This window comes from Tasmannia lanceolata, unplaced genomic scaffold (assembly GCF_043159265.1).
Source record: "Tasmannia lanceolata isolate RefF3 unplaced genomic scaffold, GAP_Taslan_0.1 ptg000006l, whole genome shotgun sequence".
NCBI classification, from domain to species: domain Eukaryota; kingdom Viridiplantae; phylum Streptophyta; class Magnoliopsida; order Canellales; family Winteraceae; genus Tasmannia; species Tasmannia lanceolata.
Window position 1 is genome coordinate 20,011,416 of NW_027518683.1, and position 6,651 is coordinate 20,018,066.

Consider the following 6,651-nt stretch of genomic DNA (forward strand, 5'->3'; position numbering starts at 1 on the left):
AATGTGCGTGATAGTCTCGAGTTAAGGGTTAGTTTTATTAATTTGTTTTGGAAAATTGACATTTGGTTTTTTTGGTGTTGGAACTTAGTGTATGACTGGATGGAGAAAAAGTAAAGATGAAAAAGCGGTAGAATGAATCTTAGGTAATAGGTTATATGGATGATACACTTGGGGAATTTCAATTTTGTTTTTTTTTTTTTTTGAAAGAAAGTAAGGAATGGTGGGAAGCTTTGGAGGGTGCCCTAAAACTGGAAGAGATATATGGGTGCTTTTGGAAAGTATACGGTGCTTCATCTGAAGAGTAAAATGATCATCGAATGTGCAGGACTGATAGTCCCAATACTCATTTGGTAATTCAGGATATGCCCTGAATCGCCTATACAGATGCTATGTAATGTTACTAGGGACTTCTTGTCCCCATTATATCTTTCATGGTATCAATAAATATGTCACTTTTCAAAAAAAAACAAAATCACTCCAACAAACCAAATGTTTGTTGGAAAAACTTTTGGATGTAGGTAGAAAGGAAACAAACATGAAATTAGGACTTTTTACTCAATGTCATGAGTGCTCGGTCACAAACAAATCTAAAATCACTAGCTTCGTTTTGATGACAGAAATCCACCGAGAGTGACAGTTTTGGATTATATCAAACGGTTAAAGAGAAATGACCAAAACAAGAACTTGAGAAAAAACCTAAAACCTCAAACTCTCTAAGATCAACAAATAGATGATTTCAGAATGTGAAACAGGTCCTATAAGCGCCCCCCCCCCCCCCCCCCCCCCAAACTTAAAATAAACATAAACGAGGGTTTAAGTTAAGAAACCAAAAATATAAAAATAAAAAATTGAAGTTCAGGTGGCAAAATTACTGCCATGTCGCAAAATGCCTAAAGGGCATAGACCTTTCATAAGAGGTGCATGCCATAAGGGAAAGATGTATGCCTTTGTACACGGCCTCCAAAAACTTGCATCCCTTCACGGGTGATAAGGTTGCTCTCCAAATTTTCTCAAGAGATCTAAAGCATGTAACAGTTCGTAACAGAATTATCCCAATTTCCAATCAACAATACACACACAATGTTGAATTTTAAAGCCAAATGAAAAAACAAAGATAACGCAATATCCATTTCAAAAAAAAAATTAAAACCATTTCAAAACAAAGATAACGCAATATCCAGCCCTCGACAATTGAATACACAATTGAATCACGGAAATTAAGATCATTAAGGGGCCGTTTGGATACGCGGAATTTAGAATCCAGGTTTTTAGTTTGAAAACAGTGTAAAAGAGGGTTCATGATCGAGCTGGTGTATGCTATCTTGACAGCGTTTTTTGGATTTTAAGTGAGAAATTCAGGTTTTAAAAATCTCTCCCGCATCCTGAGATTTTAGAAACCTGGAAATATGGGAGGATCTGCTACTCTCTTGCTGACAGAGAGAAGGAAGTCAAAAACGACGGCTGGTCCGCTTCTTCTCTTGTCTCTTGGCTACAATTTTCAAGAAATCCCGGATTCTAAAATCTGAGTATCCAAACGGCCCCTAAGTTTCTAATAGTCATACTCATGTATCATCGCTCTCTAATCATGAAAGTGATGCTACGATTATTAAAAAGATGATAAGGTGAGATATGCTCTTATCTTTAAAAAATAATAGATCAACTAGGAACTAAGACCTTAAATAGATGTGCATTGTGACATAGGTCTGCATTGCTACAGCATAAACAAGCACATATGCACTGTAGTATAATGATCATATCCTCTCCAATTACCACCCACATAACAAAAAACGAATCCAATTTCGCATGTGTATCATACAGTCTTTATCAGACATTTCGTAAGGTTCGAGACGAAAACTAACACTCTTCAATAAAAGGAAGTCCGAGACACATGAGATCCATACTTAAGGAGGTTTTAATCTCTCAGAATTTAACTATAAGAAGAAAGTAGATAAAGTATTACCTATTCCCAAAGTAAACCCCAATTCCATTCAAAGTCAGCAAATCACATCCTTTTTAGGTCTTGAAAATCAAAATCTCCACAGAAGAATAACAATCTTCAAAAAAAAAAGAAAAAAAAAAAAAAACCAAAGTCCAATACACAATAAAACTCAAAAAGACAAGGATTCAATACATGAACTAAGAGAAATTACTAAAAAAAAATATTAAAAATAGTAAATAAATAAAGGAGTGGAGGAAAGCTCTATCGATGATCTTATTCAATCTCAAAAGTAATTGAAATCATATGCAAAAAAGCACAAGATCTAGATTCTTGATAAAATGTAAAAGAGAACAGATGAAATGATTACCGAAAATAGAGAACTGATTCTCAGAAACACTGCAGCAGAAATCAATGGCAGAAGAAGAGAGAAGGATCGATCGTTAGATCCTTTTGTTTATTGATTTCTGTATTCTAGGGTTTAAGTAGGTTTGTTAAAAGCTTCTCTGAATGGAAGTACAGTCACCGAAAGAGAGAAATACTTGTGAGGGGTTTCTTTCTCTTTATCTGCATATGTCTTTACTGAGACGTAGAATACGAGACGCGGGAAAATGGAGCTTACGAAAATACGGCCAGGGTTTCGCGTCAAATATCGGTCACTTGACGAAAAAATAGGCGTTAAAGTCCTCCTTTCAGGTGGTGACGTTTGGATGCCAGAATTTTTTTTTGGTTCCCGGGACTTTTGTGGAATTTCCACAGGAAACCCATGTTTGGTTGCTAGTTATAGTGGGCAAAAAATAATCCCACAAACCAAAATAATCCGCACGAAATCCAAAGCTGGAAAAAAAAATCCCAAGAACCAAAATAATACCGCACGAAATCCGAAGAACCAAAATAACCAAAAGAATAACTTTTTTCTTCCCAAAAGTTCAAGCAACCAAACAAAGCGGGATGCCCGGGTTTTTATTTTACCGGGATTTTTTTTTCCCACCATAGTCCGGTCAACCAAACATGGGATTTTTATTTTACCGAGATGAGAGGGAGACGAATCATCCATAGTTGAAGAGTTTTATTGGTCTTTTAAATTCCACATGTACGAGCACTACCTAAAAAGAAAAAGGAAAAGAAAAAGGCCAACCCTCCATATTCAATAGGAAAATCTACTTTCAAGTTTCAACAATAGTTTGTGACTGTTTCGAACAGGAAGACTTTCCATCATAGTACATGTAAAACATTGGGTTTAATAGATCAAAAGTTTTGGATGATTCAAAGGGTGTGTGCGTGTATAATTGATATTTCCACTCTTTGTTTGTGAGTTACATCCCTCTCTCATTGCCATTGTTAGCAAAACTTTGTTTTAAATGTGTTTTTTAAACTCTTACAGCAAAAAAAAACTCTGTTTTTAAGGAAAATCGAGTAGATGTTTAAAACGCGTTTTGAACGTACTAAATGAATTTTTTTCATCCTTATCCCCTCTATATTCTGTAAACGTCAAAAATGTAAACTTATTAAATGCATTTTTTCGTGTCTTTGTCTATTAGACTCGATTTTTTCCCATCCCGTTTTTTTGCCGAATCATGTTTTGCTCACTATGCCCATTGTTTTAGTGGTGATCAGTTTTCCGTAAATGGGAATAACCCTCTCTCTCTCTCTCGCACGCGCACATATACATCCTTGATAGATCGTGCCGTCACCCGACCCATAAGTCAGGTTTTGATGGATCAATCAAGTGACCTGGTTATCGCTCGACTAGCTCGCAACCAGTGAAATCAGGTCATGGCAATTGGACCGGCTTGGACTCGATAGAATAAAATAAAATAAATATAATTTTCTACATGCGCTTTGTACGTTTATTAAAGTTTTTTTAATAAAAATAAGAAAACATAATTAAAAATATACATTATGTATGTTTTGAGATTATTAAAAAAACAGAGAAAAAGAGAGAGTTAAAATACGAAGGACGTCAATGGATCCACATCGGATAGGATCCACACATGTCTAGGTGTTCATAACCCATGATCTGATTCTTTTCAAATCTTACTTTATGAGTTTGGGTCACAGTCTATTTTGATTCACACCATCCAAAGTTCTAGGCCCTACTCACGTTGTACACATTAGGGATGAGGCTTAAGGATAGGAAGACGAAAGAAACTTTAGAGAGGAAGGAGAATTGTCAAACTACAAGGGAGAAAATGAGATGTTTTCTGAAGTTCTGAGTAGAGGATTAAATGTTACAAAACACCCCTCATGAATATACATAGATGAACAAAATATAAATGGGTATTGTTGTACATCTCCTCTCTCCATTCGGATCTAGGATGCTCGTTGTATTTCGTGGCTATGTCTAGGCATGGACCAAGATAATTCCGGAACTTATGATATGGAGCCAATGGACGCGGTCAGATTCAACTGTTGTGCCAATGGTTTAATCTGAATCTGCCATCTGGAAGGTAGTATAGGCTGGCACCTCGTTGTGAACACTAACTCAAGCGAAGCTTTCAACTTGTCACAAGCTCGGAATTGTTGATCCAGTGTATGGTGGTTGTTGGATCGATATAGTGTATGGTAGTCACTGGACTGGTCTATTACCATGCCACATGGGCGGTTGTACTGACGTTGCCGGTGCCATCCTATCTTAAAGAAAACCGAACAGTTTGTTGACATGTTTGGAAAAATTCCCGCTAGAGGAAAGAAAAGGCCTAATCAATTCAGAAATTTGCCAAGCTACCATTTGAGATAACTAATACGAAATTTCGTTTAGGTGTTGCCTGAACATCGAAGCAACATCTTGGAGTGAGACGGGTGCATTGGAGTTATGTCCTCGTAGGGATGAATATCTACTTAGCGAAACTGGATTGGGATTCTCCTCTGCCGAAGGATTTTTCTTATTAAAAGTCCTTTGATCTTGAGTCTCGGCGCTCTCATAAATCGAATCACTATGTTTTCCAGGAGCACTGATGTTTGCACTTTTACTTCTTGCAGTATGAGTCATTTAACGTTGCATAGCGCATAGGGGTTCCACCGGGCATGCCAAAAAGAGTGCTATCGTCGGTCGAGAATGTCTGGCATGATCAGTCAACATGACTTGCGTGGATGTGGTCGTGTGGGCATGCTAGTCTTTTACAAGACAATTCGAAATTCAATTTGAGGGGTCGACAATCGAAAAAATTTCATCCCCTCGGATTGGATTTCGGGTGATCGAGAAAGATGTCAATTCTTCCTTGGGCTCTAATACCTTTACAAGGTGCGCGAAGCATCTTGTCGTGTAGTATTTAAAGGGCTTAAAAGAGTTTTTTGATAATATTCTACTAACAACCTTTTAAATACTACACGACAAGATATCTTACGCATATTTATCAAACATAGGAGCGCTGGAATCATTTCCCTGAAAAATTTAAGGTGCAAACTCGGGTTTGTAGATAAATTCAAGGTAATTTTTGTGTTTGCTAGTAATAAAATTCTCTAGCCCTGTTGCAAATTCATGCCTCCGCCCCTGGGCGTGGGAGACAGTAAAAGGGAGCGGATGGGGAAACTATGGGGGCGAATTTGTCATCATCCTTCCCAGAAAGCACCCGTGAATTCGATCATTCTCAAAGCATGTCAATATCAATAGCCTGTATATATTATATAAATTTGCTAGAGAATTTTGTGATAATGCATTGCATGGCCGACTTTTGCATGAGAGAACATGTACACAGGTTCATTTTTCAGGAGATTTTGTCTCATTCATTTTATTCATGGGCGGTGGCTGTTATTTCATGCAAAAGTCCAATGCGAAATGCCCTTCTGTGAAATTCCCTAGCAAATCCCTGTGATAGTTATCTCATGCCAAAGTCAAGAGGGAACGCCTTTCCAAGAAATTCCCTACCAAATCCCTTATTATAAAATTAGTTTTGTAATGAATATAATTACGTTGGGATTTGCTAGGGACTTTCGCAGAAAGGCATTTCGCGGCATGAGAGCAGCCACCTCATGAATTAGTAAATAAGTTAAAATCTAGGGAGATTATATCTTCCCCCACCATTAACGGATAAAATCCCCCTAACGTTATCTGTTAACTTTCAAAGGTAAGAAAAAACATTAAAGGGGGTGAATTTATCTTCAAGTAGTGAACTATTCTCACGGTAAAATCTATTATGAATAGGACAAATCTGATTACATTTGGAAAAATAAAGAAAAGTGGGAGTTCCTTCATTTAGAAAATTAGTATTTATGGTGATTTGGGGGAGGGGCTATCCGATAGGAAGGTGCGAGGAAAGACACCTATAATAATGCTGGCAGAACACAAAGGCACCACTAGACAAGGAACCTAACAAATCCTTCTTCTTTGCCACATGCATAGAAGACAACAAGGGGTTCTCCAATGATTGCACTTGGGAGCATATCATCCTATCGCTTGACATAGACTTTGTTAAGGGCTCTGATATTTTCACCCCCCTGTAGTAGCCATGCCCCCCTCCCCTCTCTCTTAAACGTGATTTGACGACAAAAAGCGTTAAAGCTGCCCACTGTTCACGTCAAATCAAGTGGGGTGCATGCGCACTGCAGGGAGTGAAAATATCATATACCTTTGTTAAAGCTAAAAAAAGAGATGATAATGTCATCGGAAAAATAGGGATATGTTTTTAAAGTGGGGCCTTTTAGTAAAGTGAAATGATATTTCCAGCCCTTTTCCAGCATTTCCGGTACACATTCAACGTCAATCAAACTTAACA

At 37.6% G+C, this 6,651-nt stretch overlaps 1 protein-coding gene across 4 annotated transcripts in view; it reads right to left on the reverse strand.

Moving 5' to 3' along the window:
* HESO1 (Nucleotidyltransferase family protein) overlaps positions 1-2,665 on the reverse strand; it is a 36,273-nt gene extending 33,608 nt beyond the window's left edge. The window contains exon 1 of one of the 4 annotated variants that reach the window (XM_077382809.1): positions 2,307-2,662. The gene's annotated coding sequence lies outside the window, so the exon portion shown is untranslated. Of the gene's footprint in view, positions 1-1,960; positions 2,055-2,306 lie in introns of those variants that run through there. The other 3 variants (XM_077382810.1, XM_077382811.1, XM_077382812.1) reach the window with 3 other exon arrangements.
* Positions 2,666-6,651: the final 3,986 nt, after the last annotated feature.